Source organism: Mirounga angustirostris, unplaced genomic scaffold (genome assembly GCF_029215605.1).
Source record: "Mirounga angustirostris isolate CCGP_5_RB_7025 unplaced genomic scaffold, mMirAng1.0.hap1 SCAF_8, whole genome shotgun sequence".
NCBI lineage: Eukaryota > Metazoa > Chordata > Mammalia > Carnivora > Phocidae > Mirounga > Mirounga angustirostris.
In genome coordinates, this window is record NW_026991716.1 from 48,846,299 (window position 1) to 48,871,099 (window position 24,801).

General features: G+C 42.4%; 1 long non-coding RNA gene and 1 pseudogene across 1 annotated transcript in view; both read right to left on the reverse strand.

Annotated features, from left to right (window-relative positions):
- Positions 1-24,801, reverse strand: part of LOC135365572 (uncharacterized) — a 65,909-nt gene that overhangs the window by 23,089 nt on the left and 18,019 nt on the right. The gene's annotated exons all lie outside the window — the stretch shown is intronic.
- LOC123836991 (S-phase kinase-associated protein 1-like) lies at positions 13,885-14,983 on the reverse strand (annotated as a pseudogene).

Genomic DNA, 24,801 nt, shown 5'->3' on the forward strand with positions numbered 1-24,801 from the left:
TAACATTCTCAGAACTAAAAAGAGAAATAGATAAATTCATAATCATTATGGGAGATTTTAACACACCTCTTTCACTAAAGGTTATAAAAAGAACGAGGAGACAAAAAAACCCCCCAAAAACCAGGCTGACTACAGGGTGATTGGAAGGGAATGCCTGGTTCAGCATGCCCACCTCCACACCTTTTCCCCAGCTCTTTCACCCACGTCAAAGGTAGAGTGAGTGAGAGGTCAGGTCAAAGCTCCAGAAAATAACTAAGTTCACAGGTGAATTCAGTCTCACTCGGTGTCATCAACCTCATTAGGACCAGAAACTCACTGGCTATCAGAACTAGATGACAGGTACAGAATTCTCCGTGAAAATCACTCCACTGTAATGTCTTAGTGGCGATGACTGAATCATTGTGCAAAACCCCAAAATACCAGGAAAGACACTAAAGTAACTATGTATGCATTAATTTGCTACAACAAGCTTTTCCTGTCCTTCATCAAGTCAAAACTAGCTATTCTAGGCTTTTCCTAGTCAAAACCAGTTATACCTGTTATAATACTTTACCTCCCACAGCTAGCTGGTTACAGGCATATTCTCCCCACAATTGCAAACTGAGAAAATCTACCTGATCAGAGTCACACAAATGGGAACCTAACAAACACATAGATGTCCAACTTCACTATTAATCAGATAAATGTTATAATTAAGATGAAATATTTTTCCACAGATATCATATTGGCAAAGATTTTAAAGTCTGACAACACAACTAGGAAAAAAGGAAACTCTCATATAATGCAGATGAGATTGGAAATTGGTTTGACCATTCTGGAGTGCAATTTGTTAACACCTTATAGAACTAAAGATGCACCTACTCGTCAAGTCAGACATGTCACTTCTAGGTAGAAAATGTATCAAGATCCTCAAACTCTCTGAAAAACCAAGTGTTAAAATTCCAACCTGTTGAGGATCAATATTTTTGTAAAATACAGTAAAAACATAAAACAAATGAACCTTAAAAACAGACAAAATACAAGCCTGAATAATTTTTTTTTTTATTATTAGTTCAGTAGACATCAAAGTACTCAGGTGATTTGCTTCTCAAGTTTCTAAATGCCTCTTCTCAATTTCTGTACTTTCTAGTCATTAACTAGTAATGGTCTTTGGTCCATGCTTGGAGGAGCCCTGCTAGGTATTTCTAGCCCACAGGAACAAGGAGATGCATTTAGAGGAGAATGTTCAGTGCACCACTGTTTTTAAATATAAAAAAATTGAAATTTACTACCATAGTGGATAATAAACATAGTCATACAGTGAAATACAGCACAGCAATTAAAATGAATAGAGTAGATGTCACATATTAACATGGATGAATCTTAAAACTAAAACATTGAATGAAAAAAATTGTTAACAGAATCTTTCTTGCATGATGCCATTTACAAGTTTCAAAAATACTCAAAACAACATATAAAGGTGTTATGGATATGAATGTATTTGTTCAAATTAAGGAGATTACACACCAGCTTCAGGGTAATAATTTTCCTTTGGGAAGTTTGAGAAAGAGTATGAGATTAGGGCACTTTATTTTATCTATAATGTTGTATTTCTATAAAAATTGAAATAGGTATTATATAATATAAATATTTGTTAAATTTGGGTACTGGGTACATGGGTATCATGTTATTTCCCTTTAAAAATGTTTGAATTATTGCGTAAGTTTCAGTTTAAAAAGGCAATGAAAACAGTTCAAAGAAATACACTACATCTTTGAAAAATGGAAACAGTTTTAAAGTGTCATAGTTTATTTGGCCAGAATATATGTAGCTTTAGAGAAATAGACCTTATCATATTAAAACTTAATCAGTTTTAGGTTCACAACGGACTTGAGGGGAAGGTATGGAGATTGTCCCTGATACCCCTCCTCCCACGCAGGCACACCTCCCCCATCATCAGCATTTGTTAAAATTGGTGAACCTACATTGACACATCATACTGACCCAAAATCTACAGTTCACTCTTGCTGTTGTACATTCTATGGATTTGGACAAATGTATTAATCATGTACTTTTCTTTCCAAAGTTCTCTCTTAATACTGGAATAGTCCACAGACTCAGTAGGGATAATGAGAAAAGGTGCCCTGCTCTGAACACAAAATTTGTATCCCAGTCCCATCGCTTCCTATACTAACCTGTGTGAATATCAACAAGTCTCAAATCACAGAGGGAAACTTAGAGGTCACCTACTCCAACCTCCTCAATATAAAAGAAACTAGCTCAGAGAGGCAGTGAATTGACCAAGACCACATACCCATTGCTGTTGAAACTAAGATGGGGGTTGGACATTTTCTCCATTAGAAAAGTCAGTCATTTAGAAACAGAAAGATGGCATTGTAACTGCTCCATGTGTCTATAAGTCTTGATTTCAGACATTTAAATCCAGGTCTCTTCTTTAAAACTCAGTTGAGGGACCTCTGGCTCATAAGAAGCACGGAAAGAAGGCTGGCTTTGGAGTCAGGCAGATCTCGGTGTGAATTCCAGCCCTGTTCTGTGCTGAGAGCTGTGTGGCCTTGAGCCCAGGTTTACTCATCTCCAAGGATGGGGAAGAATAAATTACAAATCACATAAAGAGTCCCTGGCACATGATGGACACAATAAGTGTCTAATGAACACTTTCTTTCACCATCCTTAACTGCTAAGGTGCAGAGCGTGAAATGACACCACGCCTGCCTTGAGGTGGTGAGACAGACATGTAACAAATAATTGCAACAGAGGGAGACAGGGGCCAAATTAGATACATTCAGAGGACTCGGAGGTAATTGAACAAGCAGCAAGTAACTATTATGCTAGCCTGTGTTGACACTTAATGTATCTGAGTTATAATTTATTCACTTACAAAATGGTTCTTGGCTTTTTTTTTTTTTTTAAGATTTTATTTATTTATTTGACAGAGAGAGATAGCGAGAGCAGTAACACAAGCAGGGGGAGTGGGAGTGGGAGAGGGAGAAGCCGGCTTCCCGCCCAGCAGGGAGCCAGGTGTGGGACTTGATCCCAGGACCCCGGGATCATGACCTGAGCCGAAGGCAGACGCTTAACGACTGAGCCACCCAGGCGCCTGGTTCTCGGCTTTCTATGCTGCTGATTCAAAAGTGAGAGCATGAAGAAACGGAAGTCTTGGTATGTCATAAAGCATAATACCAATGTGAGGCATTTGTTCATCACCCCCTCTCCCTCAACCATGTGGGAGGCAGAATAATGGCCTTTCAAACCCGTCCACGTGCCTATGTTGTGTGGCAGGGAGGAATGAAGGTTGCAAACCAGCTAGTCCTAAAATAAGGAGATCATCCTGGATTAACTAGGTGGGCCCAATATAATCACAGAGGGTCTTTTGAAGGTGGAAGAGGGAGGCAGAAGTTCAGAGTCAGAGAAAGTTGAAGATGCTGCACTGCTGGCTTTGAAGGTGGAGGAAGGAACCACAAACCAAATGAATGCTCTTGGCTTCTAGAAGCTGGCAAAGGTAAGAAAACAGATTCTCTCCTAGACTTTCCAGAAGGAATGCAGCCATGCCAACAGCCCGACTTTAGCCCATAAGACCCTTTTCAGAACTAATAAATAATAATAAATTTGTGTAAAAAATTAAAAAAAAATAAATTTGTGTTGTTTTTAAGCCATTACATTTGTGATGATTTGTTTACAGAGGCAATAGGAAAGAAACCAGTATGTACAAACCACAACCTCAATACTCTGAAGACAACAGTATGAAGAATGGGTTAGTGCAGAAGGCAGTGAGAATGTGAGTCCTGCTTTTCTTCTTCTAGATTTCATGGTCATCAAACCAGAGACACTGGGTTAAAAACACTGCCCTCTCATGGTAAATCTGGGTCTAGGATCAGCAGGATGAGGTCCTTCATTAAAGCTCCTCCACATAATTCTAGCTCTGGCATGCATAGGCTGTGCTCATCTTCACTCACTAATGGCCCCAGTATATTCCATGACAGACACCGAGTAGGGATCTCCGGAAAAGCCCCAACTCCCGTCAGAACATTTCTTTCAAGCCAAATACTGTGCACTAAGGTTCCTTTATTTCTCCTGATTCATATTTCAGATACTTAGGTCCACCTAATATAAACTCATAACCATCTCTTGGAATATAGATCAAAGGTTTCTCCTGTGGTAAGTTCACTTTTGGTCCCAGTTCTTTACTTCCCTGTAGTAGCATCCATATCCATATTATGGAAAGGTCGAGTATACTTCCCTACTCCTTGACTTTGGGCTTAGCCAGGTTACTTGCTTTGGCCAATGGAATTTTAGTGACTGCAGCAAGAGCAGGGACTGGAACAATGGTTGCACTGTCGGGCTCTCTTGCTTGTTAGTGATGCACTATGAGAACATCTGGTCCAAGGAGGATGAGGACCATGTAGAGCAGATCTGAACCCAACCTGCAACTTTGAGAATGGAGCCCAAAGCCTGGAGTCAAGCACAGCCCAGGGAATGGGCCATCCTCTTGCAGACTATATGCAGAAGCCTCAGAAGTAGTAAGTCATCATGTCTTTAATTTGTTATGCGGCATTATTGTGGCAATAGCTGACAGATAGACCTCTTACACGAAAGCTTTTCTAATAACTCCCCTGAGTGCAACTGATCAACCATATCCTCTTTTGTGCCTGTTGTACTCTTAGAGATTTATATATCTGTCTCCTCAGATGGATTTAAGTTCCTCAAGGCCAGGTACTGGGTAGGATTTGACTTTGTATCTATGATCCCTAGCATGATGGCCAAAATATAGTAGGCCACTATGCTTTCTATATGAAAAGATTCAATTAAACAAATGAACAAATGAATGAATGTAAGGAACACACTATTCCAAGTCTGTGACCTTGAAGTAGGGGCAGTGACGGGGAGAAGGAAATCACAGATTTCTGGGCTGCTGCAAATGTCATCAAATACATAAGGGGCCAAACTTGGTTAGCAGACTGAATAAATCCTTTTTTTTTTTTTTTTTTAAATGTATGTTCTGTTTTTCAGGTATCTATAAATGCGAGTGTAATTAATGAAACACATTTATTTCAACATAATAACAAATGTGTAGTTGCTCGGATCATTATGTATTTTCTCAAATGATGTGTAAAAAACCCCTCATTTCATATGACGAATGAAACATTTTGACATTATTCCAAAATGGAGGGAACAACCATTCTAGACCATTCCCTTTTAAGAATCAGAGAGTTCAGCACTGTGCCATGTCTTTCTGGCTTGCTGACTAGTAGACCATGTAGCAGGGACTTGGCATGTCTGTCTGGCTTATTCTGTCCTGAGTCTCCAGGTCACTGCACATTTACATCATAAGGGCAGGGCTACTGTCAGACTTCAAGATACCTCCAAGAAAATTATAAGCTTTCATTCTTTCTCTACCCTTCCTATCACAACAGCTGTCACATCACTGCATTTTCCAGCTCAGCCCTGGGTCGTAATTATAGTCATTGCCATAAGCGTTCTTCCAACAGAGAGGCTTATTTAATAGAGAGAAACTCCCATGCAACAGAAGAAAAGACTGCCACTCCAGGAGTAATGATGGAACACCGAGAGTTTAGAACATGAAAACTACACACTGAATGTGGCAGGGTGTGGCCTTCCTGTGCTAAATATTTATAGTAGCGAAGGGGTTTCTGTGCAACTGTTGAAGCCCTTTCTCTTCAACTGGGTTTATTTTCTTTCATTCTAATTCATTTACAGGATGTCATCTCTACTCTATGGCTGGCACAGTAGATAGAAATATTTAAGGGTTTAAAGGCATCTTACGGGGCCTATCAGGCCCTCACCCTGCTCCAGAATTGATCAGGCAGCAAAAAGGGTAAGATACAGTTGTGGGTGTTGGGGTTAAGAGGAAGGAGGACAAATCATTGGGTGAATTTTAGCTGGGGATGACATCACCAGATTTACCGGGGGGAAAGGCACATTAAGTTTAGAGAGAATAACAGTCTGAAGTAGACAAGAAGATCATTGTGGAGAAAAATGATTACAGGTTATTGCAGATTTTAACTAGGATCAGGGCAGTGGGAATAGAGAGCTGGGGATATATACTGCGTGTTTCAGAGATTTGGTGGTTGACTAAAAATGATGCAAAGACGGAAAGGGTCTAGGATGACTCCAAGGTAGTTAGTTTGGGCAAAGTGTATGTCCTTCAGGACAGTGGGGGATACGGGAGGAAAAGGTCCACCAGAAGAAGAGAGAAGGGCCCGGAGTTAAGTGTCACTTTTAATTGCAAACAAGGAACCAGTGGATCATCCAGAAGATAGATATCCACCAGTAGCCAGTTGTTTTGGAGCTCAGCAGAGCAATCTGGGCTGCAGATACAGACTTCAGTCACTAGCAAGCAAGTGGAAGTTGAAGGTTAGGTGGTGACTTACTTTGCCTGAGGATATTGTATACAGAAGAGGTTCTAGGGATCGGGGATGGGAAAGGGTTATATGGAAAATGCCAGGGAGTTGACTTAAATTACATGCCTTCCACTGCTAAATAGGTGTCGTAGCGGTTTTAAAGAAGTGAGAATTACTGACAGTGCAGTACCTTTCCCCTGGGGGTGACTGTGTGTAATTTGAAAAGCTCCCTATGTGTGTCGGATATAATCTTCCATCTTGTGAACCACTGTGGAATAAACTTCTACAACACCGGATATACCTATTTACATGTTTGACTTTCCTACCAGTGTCTGCACTTATCGAGAGCGGGTATTTTTTTTTTTTTTTAAGATTTTATTTATTTGACAGAGAGAGACACAGCAAGAGAGGGAACACAAGCAGGAGGAGTGGGAGAGGGAGAAGCAGGCTCCCGGCCAAGCAGGGAGCCCGATGCGGGGCTCGATCCCAGGACCCTGGAATCATGACCTGAGCCAAAGGCAGACGCTTTTAACGACTGAGCCACCCAGGCGCCCCGAGAGCGGGTATTTTATCATGCTCAAATCTACATCCCCAGCACTTAGCACGGTGTCCAGCACACAGGTATTCAAATGCTGTACGAGTCAGATGATCTCATTTCTTGTTGATCTCATGGGTATGGCTTGTCACTGACATTTTACTTTTTACTTTTTTTTTTTTTGCCACTGACATTTCAAATGTGAGAAAAAGAGGCCCCCTAAGATTGAGTAACTTGGTTGTGTCATACATACAGCTATGAAGTGGTTCAGCAAATACCTTGTCCCAGTTGTCAATCCAGTGCTCTTCTACTATGGCCCATTGCCTCTGCTCCCTCCTAGATCTACCACCGCCATCACAAGGCAGGGCGGGAGAATCATTTAGCAATGGGCTGTAGCATTTCTGGAAGACCTTGCTAAATTAAATTCAAAGTACCCTCTAAGGTTTGTGCAGTTGGCCTTCTCACTCTCTACTGGCAGACTTCTTGAAATATCAGGTGAGAAGAATAAATGTTAAGATAGGAACCATTTCATCCTGGGCTCACTGTAGAGAAAGACTCAGGCTAACTGGGAACATAGGAGAAATGACTACATGAAGGTGAAGTGTGTGTCATAATTCCTCATAAGCCTCATCCCTTTTATCTAATCAAATAAGTAGTTTGTTTTCACATGTTTCTTATGTGAATACTAGGATTTTTCAAACAGGAAATTAAAAGTGTTGCTGCTCTTCAGGTCTCTCCTTAACCAAAATATTGGATGCTATCTTTAATATATGGAATATATGCTAAGGAAAAAAAGGAAAATGCTGAGAAAGGATTTTTATGAGAGGACATTTTATGATTGGAAAACGTAGGGGAGCAGCATGGAAGCCTAGCTCCTCCATGGTCTGTGAACAAATAGCCTTTGACTGGTAAACACCTGCTCCCTGAAAGGTAGCATCGATGCTCAGCTGGCCAGAACTCCTCCAGGAAGCCTGCCATGGAAAACCTAGCAGCTTCCAGAGAACCTATGGATCCAAGGGTGGTGAAAGGAAGATCCTGAAAAGCCAACAAAGCTTGGGGGAGCTCTCTCAATGGGTAGACTCTCATGGGAGTGATTGTGATTAGATCTGTCTTGGTGAAATGAGCTTCAGTGAGGAAGAAGTACAAAACATTAGGAGGGTAAAGGCCACCACCAGTCACGCAACTTGATTGGGATTAGTGTAATCCGTGTGCTTTTGAACAAATAGCAGTACCTCCAAAGGCAAGGGAGTTGTGTCGGGGGAGCGCGGCCCACACTGCCTGCACCTCCAAGTCAGGCAATGTGGACGGGCTTAACACCACCTAAGGTTCGAAAGGACAGAGGAAACATGAGCAGGAGACGGGTACACAAGGCAAGTAGGGGGCCAAAGACCAAGTTTGCCAAAAGAGAAAATTTGCCAAGGGATGATCATGCACCAGGAAAGGGGAAGGGATTCTTTCTCTTTTACTACAGACCTGGAAGCCTTCCCAGAGCTTCCATGGCTTAAATTCTCTTTTCCTTTCTCTGTTTCAAAGTCCTTTGTTCATCCTTTGCCTAGAATGGATGTTTTTGTAATTATCTGAATTGACCCCTTGAGTTAAGCCTCTGAGAGGGAAATAACACTTAACAGTAATCAAATGTACTGGCTACTTGAACATTGTTATTTCGTTTCAGTCTTAGAACAATCCTGTAAGGCAACAACTGTTATTCCCCTTAGGAAACCAAGCCTTAGCAAGTTAAATATTTTATTCAAATTCACAAAGCACTAAGGAGCAGAGCAGAAATTCAAATCTTGGTCTGTCTGAACCTGAAATCTTTGTTCCAGAGATGGCTCATCTCCCATGAGGCCCCGAATCAGTTCTTGTGCATCATTTCCCCCTCAGGGTATCTAGCACGGTGACTTGCACAAGCTAAGTCCTCAACACATGTTTACTGAATTTATTTTGAGTTTTTCAGTCTTTTTTTGGCGGGGGGGGATGTCCGTTTTTGTTGAATTGACCTCAGGGTATTATTATTACATGAGAACATATGTTACTAGAGATGTACCAGACATAAATCTTGTCTACCTTCTCAGAGTTTCTCAAGTGACTCATCCACCTCTACTCCACTCCGCTCTAGATTTGGATGGGAGGCCACATTTCTGGACATTGGGGCTGGCTTCCTGGGAGCTTTTTAAGGGCCAAATGACAACACCGACATAGGGGGGAATTAGGTCCCAGTGGGATAAGACTCAGTCAAGGGTGAGTGGGAGGGAGGAGGTAGCCAGGTGTCCTTTCTCGTAAACCTTGTGGAGAAAATCCTACCGGAGAACAGTGAAAGCTATGCTTTCTGAGCTATCTGGGAAGTACCCTGGCCGGTGGAGTAACTCATTGCTTCACATGGCCTTGCATTTGTCCTTATCTCACTTCTTTCTTCCTCACCTGCACTGCCCTGGGTGCCCTCGCAGCACCTGCCAAGTAAAACATCAGCCCTTAAGGAATAGAGGCATGTTATATCATAATAGAAATAATCTAGCTATCTTCTTTTTTTTTTTTTTAACATATAATGTATTATTTATTTCAGAGGTACAGGTCTAAGATAGCAGGAGGGGAAAAATGAAGGGGGGGAAATCGGAGGGGGAGATGAACCATGAGAGACTATGGACTCTGAGAAACAAACTGAGGGTTCTAGAGGGAAGGGGGATGGGGGGATGGGTTAACCTGGTGATGGGTATTAAAGAGGGCACGTATTGAATGGAGCACTGGGTGTTATACGCAAACAATGAATCATGGATCACTACATCAAAAACTAATGATGTAATGTATGGTGATATAACATAATTAAAAAAATACAAATTAGCTTATCTTCCTTGATCAAGTGCAGATGATTCCCCATTTGTCAACTTGTAACAATACTTGAACACAAAGCACTTTTAAATGCCCAATAAATGATAGCTATTAATAATAAAAAAAAAGAAGTAATCCAATAGGGGGCCCCTGGCTGGCTCAGTCGGTAAAGCATGCCACTCTCGATCTCAGGGTCATGAGTTCCAGCCCCTTATTGGGCCTGGAGCTTGTTTAAACAAACGAAAAAAGAACCCAAGAAACTCTAACAAACATATATGTACCTAGCAACAGAGATATAAAATAGATTTGTGAAGAAAAAAAAACAACAACTGATGTCACAAGGAGAGACTGGCAAACTCCTAAGTCATACTGAGAGAGTTTACTATTCCCATCTCAGAAGTTGATAGATTTCAATACTTCTCCTTTTGAAGCAGAGATAAAAAGAAATTAAGTCTGTACGAGTACTGAATGAGAAAAAGGATGCAAAATATCTTTGAAAACCCAACTGGAACGTGGAATCCTATTCAATAATCATAACAGAGTTTCTATGGAAACATAGGCTTGGGGGTTCAGAAAAATGCCGAATTTTAGGGTATGATAACTTTGTACATCGGGGAGAACCCGGTTCTCAAAGTCAGGGCATGGTGCTAGGGCGCATGATTTACACGTGTAGGTCCTCACTGGCCCCAGGCTCTTGGGTTGCTCCACATGAAACATCTCCCTCAGAAACCAAACACTTGTGGCCAAAGCCCACACTGAGCTGTTAGAAGGTGGGCTTCTGAGGATTTGTGGTCTCTGCCACAAGCCTCCCTATCCTCTAGCTCTTTCCATGTGATGAAAATCTACTTGCCAAGCAAAGTTAACCCCGAAACCGGAGAGCTGTGAGAAAGTTGTTTTGAGGCTAATGCTTTTACTGAATTATGCATTTGAAATTCTTGGTGGTCTTTTACAGTAAATGAGCATCAGATTTTTACCCTGGCATAGCCTCTCTCCCACTGTACATGCAGTTACTATTCATTTGAATTCCTGCCTCCCTGAACAACTTTGTTATCTGGAGTTTTCCAATGACATATTTGATTAATTTTAAAAAAACACGTGCCATTTTTTCCTCGTAATAAAAACAATACCCATTCATTGTAGAAGACTTCGTAAATACTGAAGAGCAGAAAGAAGAAAATAAAATTCACTCATTATCCTATCACTCACTGGTGGCCACTTGCATATTTTATCTTAACCCGGCCACAGCCTTTTGAAGCTGACCAGATTTTCTCGAAGCTCTCAGGCCTGCTTTTCTCTCCCACCTCCATCCTTTCCTTTCATTCTTCTTCGGCATCCGCCCCCCCTCCGCCCACCGCCCCACCATTTCCCTTTATGTCTGCTATTCATCACTAAGTAACAAACAGCTTTCCGAAATTACAATTTTAAAACTCGTTATATTTTATTAACTCAGAAAATTTAGGTGTAAGAGATCCATAGATGAAGACATGAATTTGTCCACCAGATTCTATGTAAAAGGTAAACCACTAGCACAAGTCATCTGAGGGATGGACTGGGTGAGATACGGGAAGGAATCAGTTCCTGGCACTATCCCCAAAACTTACTTTCTCCCAGTTCTACAGAGTCACCAGTCTGGATGAGCAAAAGCTATTTACAATGATACACAGACATATAGCACTTACTATGCACAGGAAGATGCATACCATCAGGCCTCATGAAGGCAGGACGACAAAGGCATTCAGGATCTAACATAGCTGTGGCCTTCAGGTCATCTACAGCAGTATTTCCCAAACTTTAGCAGGCGAATCACCTGGGAACCTCAGCTTACAGATTCTGATTTAAGTCTGGGATTTGGCCTGAGCTTCTGCATTTCCAATAAGCTCATGGTGATGCTGATGCTGCTGGTCTGCAGATCACACTTCTGGTACCTTCTATATAGCATTACTTACATAATCAGAAATGAAAATTATTTTATGCTATTTGTTACTAACAACATTATCACTTTGGCTGTCTTGTGTACGATGCTGGGCCTTCAGATACCCACAGTGCTGGTGAGACAAATACAGATTTGAGAAAAAGGGAACGGAACCCAGGGCACTCAGGAACACATTCTAAGGACACAGCCAGCATCTTTGGAAGGAATTGCAGGATTTCAAAGGGGCCAGCAAATTGCATCTAAACACCAAATTGTAGAGGCCACTTTTAGGCTTGAGCCATGGAACCTTGAGCAAGGCAAAAGGGTCCACAGTGGCTATTGACCTGATGCAAACAAGCTTATTAAGCCATAGGCCCTAACTGACCAATGGGCTCCTTACAACCAGGCACAGTTCTTAAGATTACCAAAAAAGGGAAAATTCCATATGCCCCCATATTCCCTTACTCTTGTCTGTCAGTGGGTCCAATCCTACACTGCAGCTTGTGAAAATTGATAAAGGGAAATCTCCTTTAGAATGGAGTCGGGAGGCTGGAAGGAGGAGCTCGCAGATCCTATCACTCACATCAATTGCAAATCCAACAGGAAGAGTCGGACTTTGCATGTGTTCTCTACTTTACTACGCCAGCAGGAGTTAGAAAGGTTTTCTTCCTCCTGCAGCAGCAATAGTTCAGCCAATGACCGACTGTTACAACTCAGTCCATAAAAGCCACTGTACATCAAACTCTCAGTTTAGTCCAATGGACTTCTTGTTCATAACAGCCTTCCCAACATCCCCCTTTGCTCTCTCAAAGAGCCTTCCTCTCCTTTGTTCTGTGGCTTTGCCTAGGGTTTTGCTGTAGCTTCCTTGTTCTGGATGGCAATTCTCTGCCATTCCCAAATAAACCCATCTTTTGCCAGTAAAATAGCTAGCAGTTTTATTTTTTTAAGGTTAACAGCCCATCTGGGCTCACTGTGGAAGGGAGTCGGAGAGCTTTGTCATTCTATGATGGCTTTCTTCTTTAGACAGCCTTGCCATGACTTTGTGGCCTCCCCTGCATGGGGACACATGAGAGGGAGCAAGAGAGGGCCATCTGAGAGTGTGCACAGGACCTAGAGGCAGCCTGTCGGTAACTAAAGTTTTTTTTTTTTTGACAGTATGTGGGATTTTATTAAACAAGATACAGATTCAGGGCAAATGAGAAGTGAAGTATAAAGGCAAACTACTATCAGCAAATAATCTGAGCCAAAACAGCTCACAGGAAACACGAAGAGAATGCAGTAGGACTACATGTGAATACAGATGATGCTAAATGGGAAAGCAAGAGAAAAGGGAGCACAAGGAGGAAAGAAAAAGACATAACAATTTGTGAGCCATCTCAAGCACCAAGAAAACTTCATTCTACTGTAGGGCAGAGGCTGGGAACAATGAGCGCAGTCCTGTGCGGCCACGTGCACCAGTTAAGAACTGAAGCACTGGCTCCAGGGAACCAGATCATGACAATCAGAAGAGACACAAGCCTATTAGAACCCAATGGTTAGGTCAGCAGCCTCCAGCGAGCTAGGACAGAAACTTCCTGCAAGCTGTCTCCAGCTACAGAATGGTACATATACTTAACTCATTTAATAGTAAGTGAAGAGACACAGTTAAGTACACAAAAGCAAACCATTTACCACCTACTACGCAACTTACTTTTTACTGAAAATATCTTGCATTCATGATGGATGCTTTCTAGGTTTTGCCAGACATTTTAACGTTAAAGGTTAAATTATTTTTTATATGCAAGTAGTGTGAAGTTTCCCCCACATGGGATCAATGATTATAAGAAGACATAATCACATGGGTTATTTGTGTTTTTTTATCGAAAAGCTAACAGACCGGCTAGTTATATTCCCCCCCAAACCACAAATTGAGTAGTAACTGAGTCTCTAGCCAATATATTCAAAGCTGAGGATTAAAAATGCAATAACAAGTCCTTACATCCAATTAAGGGAGCCCTACTACATACAGGCTAATCAATACCAGTGATACTCCTTGACTCCAGGAAGCTGGAAGACATCCTAATAACCCCACTCAAAACATTTACCTCAGGTAGCCTTTTTCCAGTTTCCAACTCATGAATAAAGAGAATATGTTGTTAATTCTATTTCAGAAAACATTTTTCAACTTGTTTTATTTACAATGCCGACTTTTAAAAGGTCATTAAACTAAAGTTAACTAGACAATAAACTAGGCAAAAATTGCTTTACAAAGAGAGTTTCGGAAAGCCCAAAATGCCACCTTCTACAGAGAACCCACAGTTCAGGTTTATTTAGAGCAAAGAAAAAAGAAACTTTTGATCATACTAGAAGAAACTCAGCCATAAGTTTGGAATCTGTACTCAAACTACACATGCAAGGAGGACAATATTCTGCTTGAACAACTGATTTGCTGCTGCCATTTGTCTACTGCTTGTCTAATATTAACAATTATAAACAGAGCAGTGGAACTAGTATTTGGAACAATCCTTACAGTGTTATAGTGTCAGGCATAACATTTCACTTCTCTTCACACCACTGGTTCTCTTTGCATACCCGGGCTTCCTCTTCTTCAGTAAAGTCATTTTTGATATTGAGGGTCTTGGCGGATCTCCTCAGGAGTTTTCCCCTTGATCATATTGGCAATGGTCTTGCATGTAACATCAAGCAAACCTTTTTTGTTTTTGTTTTTAAAGATTTTATTTATTTATTTGACAGAGAGAGAGATAGCGAGAGCAGGAACACAAGCAGGGGGAGTGGGAGAGGGAGAAGCAGGCTTCCCGCCGAGCAGGAAGCCCGATGTGGGACTCGATCCCAGGACCCTGGGATCATGACCTGAGCCGAAGGCAGACGCTTAACGACTGAGCAACCCAGGCACCCAACATCAAGCAAACCTTTGATGTCTAAGTAGTTCGCAGCCAGAATAAGTTCAAAAAGTGTTCCTTGGTCAACTTTCAGGAATTCTTGGTCCCAAACAGGGATATCATCTGTCCGCTTTTCTTCGTTCTCATCATCCTCGGGAGGAGGGGGGTAATCCTTGTGGTGGGTGCACCACTGAATGACCTTTTTTAATATTGCTGCGTTAACATTTGGTAGAGGAACTGGGTCATCATCTCCTTCAATCCATTCCCAAATCTTCCAACATGGTCTTGATAGTCACAGACTGTTTGGCAATTTCAACATCAACCTCAAATATCTCTCCATTGGAACTCTGCAACTTAATTGAAGGCATGGTGCTCAGTCTCAGGCAGACTGCAGGCTGTAGGCTGACAAGAACAGAGCTGCCTCAGCTACGAGAAGAGAAAGGCGGAGAACAAGGCCACTTGGTAACTAAAGTTTCTAATAAAATATTTCTCCAGATTTGCACTAATTACTGGCTTAGGGCTTAACCAGAACAAGATGGTATGTTTTACTGGCCGTTTCTATTTTGCATTCAGTAACTTCATCAGAGAAACAAATGCTAAACATCATACAGTTGGGTGTAAATCAACTTATAGCCCTCCCCTTCTTTTGAAGCTCTAAGTTCAACCGAGAACTACTTCAAAGAATGGCCAAAAGACCCCAGCCTCTCAGTAGTTCAGAGCTGAAGGGTGGGTCCACTGTGCTAGGCTTCAATGTTTCAGTAAAAGAAAAGGGGCTCTCCTTAGCCTGGGGCCTCACCCTCCCAGAAGGTCATTAGCCTTTAAGATCAGTTACAAGAAGCCGGAGGTAAGAGAGGACTGCTTTCTGGACTCTGGGGGACTGGGAAATCAGCTGATTCTGCCTCATGTAGACCCCCACTTCCCAACCCCAATTGACCTCACGTACAAACCGCACTTGCCCGAAGACGGACCCTAAGGGACAACCTTCGATGCTGCCCTTTACAAGGTTCTGCCAACACAACCCCACTTTCCCTGCTGGGGGTGCTCAGAGCACACATATGCTGCTATTCAGCATTTTGTGAGCTGCTGAAGGTTTCAGAGAGGGCGGGGCTGAAGACCCAGCAGTATTTACCAGTTCAGCACAGAAATCGTTTATATCACATGGTATAGACCTTATCCCATTGTGATGAGCCAATTGACATGTGTAGCTATTTATAATTGAGCTATTAAATATGATTTGTGTTGGTGTGTTTTGCTGACATTCCCACTTCATCCCTGAAAGCCCTCAAACACCAGGGGTTCTTTGACGTAATACTTTCCAGGGCAGCCTGAGGGTATTTACTTCCTCCTTCTGTGCTTTGTCACAGTGGTTCAGAGAAATCAAAATTTAAAAAAGGAAGGAAAGTCAGTGTGCCTCTAGGGAGAAGGACAGAGGGTGGAACATGTCCGTAGCTGTGGCAGAGCTAACTAGTGTCTTTGGAAAATTAGAAATGTCTACTGGTAATTTTTTAAATGTGTTCTGCAGGTGTGTGGTGCAAACTCCCTCTGCCATCTCTCCCCTAAAATCCTCAGTGAAATACATGGTACTCACCAACGGTTTTGTGTGAATGGAATATTTAAGAGCATGGGAAGATCTGCATGTTCTGGGGTGTGTAAAGAAAGCACGACAGCACTCTTGGGCACACGGGCTGGAAGACAGGGGCCCCTGGCTGTATTCGCCCAGGGGGTGCACTGTCTGGGGATGTGCAACTCTCACTGTAATATAGGCAAATGTTGCCCCCTAATGTCGTGATGTTCTCAGTCCGCATGACCAGCTGTGGTGGCCTGAAACGCAGGGGTAGACTGTGCTTTTTTTCTATCCATACATTTATAGAGCATTTCCTGGGTATACGGCTAGGATTTTATTCTTGCCCTCGAGTTTCTTCTATGCTTCAGGGAAGGCAAAATGAAATGCAGAGATAAAGACGTAATTTGGCACATGCTAAGTGCTACATGAATAAGGCAGATAACTTTTCTGAGAATACTAGTCCTATGAGATGCTCTGTGAAAAGTGTTCTGAGACCAATTAAGTTGGGGAAACACTCATATTCGGTCCTTTCCTTGGAGGTTCTCCATGCATACAAGCATATTAAAGGATCCCGCCACAATATAATCTGCACATCTTCTGCAATATAATCTGCACATCTATAATCTGCACTCTGCCCAGAGTTCCCCATTTATTTCAACATGGAACATGTATTTGTGTAACATCTATTAACATCGCAAGAAAATGGGGGAGCTTCTGTCGTAGAAGGTACATGCTGAGGATTTAGGGAAGGAAGGAATTGCTCTGGGCTGGATTTACTGTTCTATGGAAGCATTTTGGGGAGGCAAAGGAAAAGCATACAGCCTTAAGAGATAGGCAATAGGTAGGTGAACAGAGCCAGGGTGGAAAAAGAATGATCTGGAATCAGGAGAGCAAGGCAGGAAGGTAGGAACACACAGGCGAGTTTAGGGACCTTTGAGCCTTGACTTTTGGGAAGAGGCTGGGAAAAAAAAGTTGAAGAGGTAAGTAGGAACAGATTTTGAGAGTCTTAAATCTACTAGAGCTTTCACTTCATTCTGTACATCACAGTAAACACAAGCTTATTTTTAGAACAGTTTTTTCATGAAAAATTGCCAGGTACTAAGCAATGTAGAAGGCTGTTGGAGGTGTAAAATTAATTAAACAAGGAGGCTATTAGACTGAGGTGGGCTCTAATGCCTTGGTGGCCGGTCTACATAAGCAAACCAAGATCTAAGCCTGTAAATGCTTCAAGGTCATGAAATCAAAACGCTAAGGACAACCAATCACAAACAGCCAAATAGGCTTTAGATTATAACCAATCAATGATTTCCTTCTTCTGCCTTTTCCCTATAAAAGTCTCCCTTGGCTCCTGTCGGGGGGCGGGGAACACTCCTAACCCCTCTGAGTGTGGTGGCTGCCTGATTCAAATTGATGTGTGTTCAAATAAACTCTTAACATGTTTAATATGCCCTCAGTTTATCTTTTGACAGAGAAAGACTCGGTAGAAAGGAGAGCCATTCAGAGCCCAAGAACAGGATGAGGAGACCGGAGCCAGGGCAGTGGACAATAAGAGGGGATGTGCAGAACCCAACGGAGAGAGAATTAACTGGTCACAGTGGCAGGGAGGGGGAAAAGGGAGGGGGTTGCCACGAATGAATGCTACAGGGGTGGCCCTAGTAGCAGAAACAGGGAAATGGGAGAGCAAGCAGATCTGAGAGGGGCAGGGCAAATGTCACTTGGCCTTTGTTTCAAGGTCAGTGGTTTAATAGCGTCTGGCTCAACTACAGTTGACTGTTCCTTCCTGTGCCTCGTGAACAGGAGATCTGGCCACAACTATACTTTGCAGTGCAGAGAACTGTTCAAATTGAAGTTATAGATAATCAAGTCCAAGCTGACTTTAACTGAGATTGAAGATGTTCTGAGTCTCTGCCTCAAATCACACTCCCTTCTCTCTCCCTAGCAGTAATAGTACCTACCTTCCAATGTGTGAGTACCTGCTGTGCGCCAGGCACACAGTGGGTATTCTCCATACACTCCCTTTTCATTTTCACAACAACCATACAAGGCAGACTTTACCGATTTCCTTTTTCAAAAACGGCAACTTAATAAGCTTTGGTTAACTCAGAGCCCCCAAATGTAATTGTACTGGAAGTCTAAGGTTCAGAGAGGTAAAGTATATTATCCATGATCACACAGCTAGGATGTGAGCCCAGGTTTGACAGACTCCAAGTCCTATGATATTTCCTGGCTCTTACTGAAAACACTCACCTCATCCTGATGTTCCTTCTTCTTTTAGAGTATAATCTGCATTCTGGCTTCACTTATTTCAATTATTTACTGTTCTAAATAGCAGCTCAAAATCACCCATCTCACGTCCATTTTCTCACTTTCCCCGTCCTCAATCCTGCTTAATTCTTACCTGATTTTGTAATTCTGATCCGATAACATCAGGTTATGTTAAATAACATCTTTTTTTTTTTTTTTTTTTTTTGAGGGAGAGAATGAGAGAGAGAGAGCATGAGAGGGGGGAGGGTCAGAGGGAGAAGCAGACTCCCTGCCGAGCAGGGAGCCCGATGTGGGACTCGATCCCGGGACTCCAGGATCATGACCTGAGCCGAAGGCAGTTGCTTAACCAACTGAGCCACCCAGGCGTCCCTAAATATCATCTTATTACAATAGGGAGTAAATCCTTTTGAAGCTGGAGGATTTATTCAGCCCCTACAACATTAGCTGGGAAGCCCAGAGAGGTATTGTTGGTGGGTCCTAAGCAAAAGCAACTGGGGATGCTCAAAGAAGAACCCGGGCTTATGAAGATGTAGCCAGACCTCTCAGGGATCAGGCCAGGACATGGGCACCAGTTTCGGCTGTGTGGACCAAGAGTGATGCTAAGTGAGTCCACAGGGAACATTCCTGGGATCACAGGAATACCTGAGACTTAGTGCCGGGGCGTGAGCAAGGCTCAGATCTATAACAGCCAGGGGCCATGCCATAAGCATCTGAGTGGACATAGCGTAGGCTGCAAGATGTAATGGAAATCCACAATCAGCCTGTTTTCTGAAGAGCAGCCTGTGATCTCCTCCCTGCAGAAGCTCAATGGTGCAGCCTGAAACAAAGTAACTCCAGTGGCCTGGGCTGAGGCCTCTCTGAAGTCAGCCATCTTTGAATCAGCTCTCCCCGACTCCCTGTTACATTTCCCGCAGCAGTACCCTCCCTGTTTCAGGCCCCAGTGGCTCACCCTTCCACCCAACTGCAATCGTGCCTTTACTATGAATCTGGAGACTGTTCCTTGTGAGGATCAACTTCCTTCCTCGCCACGTTAGCAAATCTCTCAGTATTGTCGTTTATCTCCTTCTCCCCTCTTCCTTCTGGGGGTTAACACCTGCAGCTCTGTTCCTGCTTCCCTGAGTGGTCCCTCTCTCGCCTGCCTGTTCACTGCTTCCCTCCACTTCTCTCTATTACCCAGAGCTCCTGTTTCCTAAAGGGGCTGCTTTTGATTCGCTTCCCTATTTAAGCTGTCACTTCTTTTCCTCGTTCCTTCTCCAGTTTCCAGTCCCTCACCTCCAGTTATCATGAAACCCTTTACCATTTGACTTCTGCAGAAATGCCTCTTTCCTAGGAATCAGGGAGCTCCTGTGGACCCCTCTACCATTTCCTCCATGCTGAGACTCTCTCCTCTATGATGCTCAGTCCCCTGGTGCCTCTCTTCCTCCTTCTTTGCTTTCTTCCTGGTTCCTCTTCCCCCAGTCTGTGTGCAGATGAGTCCTCAGCTTCTGGCCTTTCTTTCCCCCTTCCTTTTACTATCTCCCTCAGTGAGGATAAAACTTCCATGACTTAGGCCACAGACTATGCACAGCACAGGGAGGCCTCCTTCTCCATCTCCAGCACAAACCTGCTGAATTCCAGCTCTGCTTTTTCAATTGGGGAAAAAGATCTTAACCCGCCTGTCCCGATTGGGCCTCAAGGTGCCCATCATTCTCTGCATGCCCGACCTCCCCAACCTCAGGTAATAATAGTTATCCTCATTATAGCTACTTTTAATGAGCATCTACTATGTACTGTAGGTCATTTACTTTAATGCCAATGATATCTCAATGAGGCAGGTGTTTTTACTCCCATTTTATAAATGAGGAAGCTGACATCAGTCATCTAATTTGCTCGCATTCACCCAGCAGAGCTGGGATTCAAAGCCAGATCTAAGTGAATCAACCAGTTAGCTCTTGTGCTTTGAGAAGAATTTAGGATAGTGGTAAAATGCAGGGCCACTGATGCTAGATTAACTGGATTCCTACCCTGGTTCTGCCACCTCCTAGCTGGTGATTTCAAGCCTGATACTTAACCTCGCCTGTGTCTCAATTTCCCAACTGATGGAATGGAGACAACGGAGTCCCCATCTTGGGCTGTTTGGAGGTCAAAGCTCTTAAGCACAGTGTCTGGCAAAGAGTAACTATGTGAGTGCAGGCTAGTATTATGCAGCACTATCACCTGTCACCCTGTTTCTTTTTCATCAAGTGACCATCCTCACATTGATCTCTTTATTTTTAAAGATTTATTTATTTATTTTAGAGAGAGAGAAAGACAGCATGCATGGGAGGGGGTGCAGGGGGTGAGGGGGAGGGAGAAAGAAACTCAAGCAGACTCCGCACTGAGTGTGGAGCCTAACGTGGGCCTCCAGGTGGGGCTCGATCCCATGACTCTGAGATCAGATCTGACCTGAAACTAAGAGTTGGATGCTTAACCAACTGCACCATCCAGGTGCCCCAAAAAAGAGAATCATAAGCAGGCTCCATACCCAGCTGGGAGCCTGCTGTGGGGCTCGATCTCACAACCCTGAGATCATGACCTGAGCCGAAATCAAGAGTCAGACTCTAAACTGACTGAGCCACCCAGGTGCCCCAATTACATTGATCTTTGACTGCATTCACAACATCCTTTTGACAAACACTGTCATTATTTGGGGGAAAACCAGTATTTGTTTTTCAAATACATCAATTTGTTTCTAGTATTTTTAAAGTTGTTCACTGTGAATAAATTGGCATTGCTTAGCCTATTATACAGAATAAAAGGATTCCCCTCCCGATTTCCCGTTCATTGGTTAAACTCATTAGGCATCACTTTGGGTAACTCTTTAGAAAAATAAGGAAGATTAAAAACTTTATTTCTATTATATACTTAGGCAAAGCAGGGATATTGTGAGGCTTTTAAAAGAGAGAATAAAAGAAGGAAATGTATGCTATCAAATGGAACACAATCTACATCAATACTTTATCATTTAGAGCAGTGATCACCTAGAGATGATTTTGCCATCCGCCCATCCCCCAGGACATTTGGTAATGCCTGAAGACATTTTTGGTTGTCACCACTTGGAAGAGGGTCCTATTGGCATCTAGTGGGGAGAGGCAGGGATGCTGGCAAACACCCTATAATTCCCAGGACACCCTCTCCGCAACAAAGAGTTATCTAATCCGAAATGTTCATAGTGCCAAGGTGGGAAAATCCTGATTTCAAGATACAGACAGGATGGTTCATACTGGTCTTCTAGTTTTTAGACTGGTGCTTGTTAAAAGCAAACAAAACTAAAAGTCACCATATAAAGTTTCTCTAAATTCCATAGGGATGGAGTTAGTGGCATTCAGCTGATGGTAAGGTAATCACCACTTCTGATTTTATTTTGGAGGACAGAGTTTAAATATATGACAGCAACCATGGTGAGATAAGAAAATTGTCACGATGGTACAAGAAGAAATAACCACCCTCAAAAGTCCTGAAAAAGTTTTAACAACAAAAGTGGTAGTCAGCAGATATCGAAGCAGAGAACTGTCACCTTGTTTCTAAAACAGCTGAATCCTCCTGGAGGCAACTGCCATCAGCATACTGTGTCAAAAGGACCTTGTCAAGTAAAAGCTGTAATTGCCAGTAGGTTCCCTGGGCAAGAGGGGGAGAGAAAAAACTGGAAAATTTCTATCCCTCTGTGAACTGCTCTAACACAGAGCACAAAGGGGCGGTGGATGTGACAGCTTTTAAGCAGACAGTTGCTCTAGGTGAGCCAGGAATAGAGTGACCCTACAGATGTTTAATGAGCCCAGAAGAAGACACTTTGCTCTGCTCCACTAGATAGAGACTGTCTTCACAAAAAACCATTGACTTGGTATATGCAAATGTTTTTGCGTAAGATGTCTTGCAATGTCTCATGGTTGCCTATGAATGCATTGCAAAATGTATGGCTTTGTAGAATGATAGTCTGTTTGAAATATAAGGAGATAAAGAAATTAATGGTGGATACTGTTTACTCCTGCGCAGGACAGAAGAGAGAAAATCCTGACACATGGTGAGCATATGAAACATCAGAAACCTTTGGGTCAGTGAAGGACAGGTACCTTCCCTTTCTTCCTCCACACTAGAAAATATCCCCAAAGTATTTTGTGTTGCCTCAATGCTATCAATCAGTAGATGATAAAGGATGGTAGGTAAGGAAGCTAAGAATGGAAGAAATGTGTCTGGTAGGATAGAGTTTTTGGGAGAGGTGCACACCTGGGGAACAGACCAGGCCCTGGAATGGTTTTCAGATGCTGATTTCCTTTCCAAGGTTCCAAGGTGAGTGGCCAGGGATGGGGTACATATGTCCCAGCCACTAGCCCAAACACAACTCTGTCTAAACTAGAAAAGAGGCCCCTCCTCAACACTTTTTTCTATCTTCCAGAAAATTGACACAATAATTATACAAGTCTACAATGACTACTGTGTCAACTCCCCTACCCTTCCCTGAGATGTGCAAAACACAACATGGGCAAAATTATAAAGAAGGAGGTCTGGTAAAGATATCAATGGTCATCAGTGGCTGAAATTTTAAAATTCCATGGCCCTAGTTTATCCCCAGTTAATAAAAAAAAGTCCTTTCTTCATAGAACAAAAGTAGTTAAAAAATTTAGGAGGAAGAATAGACCTAGAAAAAGCATTATTTTTGCAGTTCCATTGAAATAATCGATGCGGGGTGCCTGGGTGGTTCAGTCGGTTAAGCGTCTGCCTTTGGCTCAGGTCATGATCCTGGAGTCCCGGGATCGAGTCCTAATTTGGGCTCCCTGCTCGGCGGGGAGTCTACTTCTCCCTCTGCCTTTACCCTGCTCATGCTCTCTCTCTCTCGCTCTCTCCCTCTCAAATAAATAAATAAAATCTTAAAAAAAAGAAATAATTGATGCAGGCAAAAATCACCAATGAATGCTAAAACTACTAGGTAGGTGAAAGATGGTTGGAGAACAATATTTATGTGGTGCTTAAGTATCACCCTACAAATTACTTGTGGTTTTTCTTAAACAAACATGTCCTTTTTTTCAGTTAACTCTCCCAATATATATTTTACTTATTTATACGCTGTAATCATACACTACTGTACTGATGTATTTCTAAAACATACACACAAAAATACATCTGAATGAGTGAGATAGGGGTGCCTGGGTAGCTCAGTCGGTTAAGTGTTTGACTCTTGGTTTCAGCTCAGGTCATGATCTCCTGGTCCTGAGATCAAGCCCCACAAGGGGCTCTGTGCTCAGGGCCGAGTCTGCTTCAGATTCTCACTCTTCCCCTGCTTCTGCTTCTCCCCCCACTCGCACACACTCTCTCTCTAAAATAAATAAGTAAATGAAATCTTTAAAAGAGATAAAAACAATTAAGCTACTATAGATTTTTCACCCAACATCATTGTCTTTCAGACACACTTCAGAAAGCCTCAATTTAGTCTATCCATTATTTTATGCCTGGAGATTTCTCTGATGATTGAAATTACTGGCCAAAGCAGAAGAAATAAAAGGCATGGTAGAACAACATGAAAAGGGTTCAAGTCATCAAAAAGGGTCTCCTTCACCACCACTGAATGGTGAAGATGAATCCTTCTGACTCGAAGAGAGCCAAATATGTTACTTGCTTTGTTTCACTCCATTACTGGGATGTCAGATGTGGTTATGATTTTTATGTTTTTCTCTCCATCCCACATTTTCCATGTGTTGCTCATTTTTACCATTTGCTTTGGGTTTCATGCCATTCTGTAGCATTTCCCTTGTATTCCCTGTCCTGGGCCTTGACTCTCACACCAAGCTCCGGTTCATTTCAGAATAACTTGTTGCATTACCAAAACAGACAAAAGTGGGCCACTCTTCAATGAATGGGGTGGAGACTGGGGGCCAGGGAAGGCATCTACAAGGTGTGATGATGTACTTAAGGAGTGAGAGATGAGTGTTTTGGGTTTTTGTTTAAAATATGTTTTTACAATGCAGGAATCTGGTGGTCCCCACCTTAACCAAGTAACCGCACTTAGCATTACTCATCTCCTGACGAGTTCTACAATGAAATACACAGCAACTATGAAGTACGCTTACCAAAAATGCTTCACCTGTGTTTATTCAAGCCTTTATGCCTAATTTCCTTTTCATAGGAAATACAAGAGATAAAGAAACAAAATAACACCAAGATGAGAGTCAGATAGATCCAGAATGTAGGTCTGGTCTCCAACAAAGTTGTCATAAAGTAACAACAATAAAAAGTTAACCACTGTGTTGCCCTAAATTAGCGAACATATTAACATTACTGCAGTTGTGATGGGTAAATGGCAACACTTATGCTGAGAAGTCTCCTGGCAAAAATATCATATATCTTTAAATAGTTGATCATCATTTTGCAGATTATTCTTTCTTTCTTCTACATAATGAAAGACCTTATCAAAATATATTACTTTGTTAAAAATGTGTATCAAATAATATAAA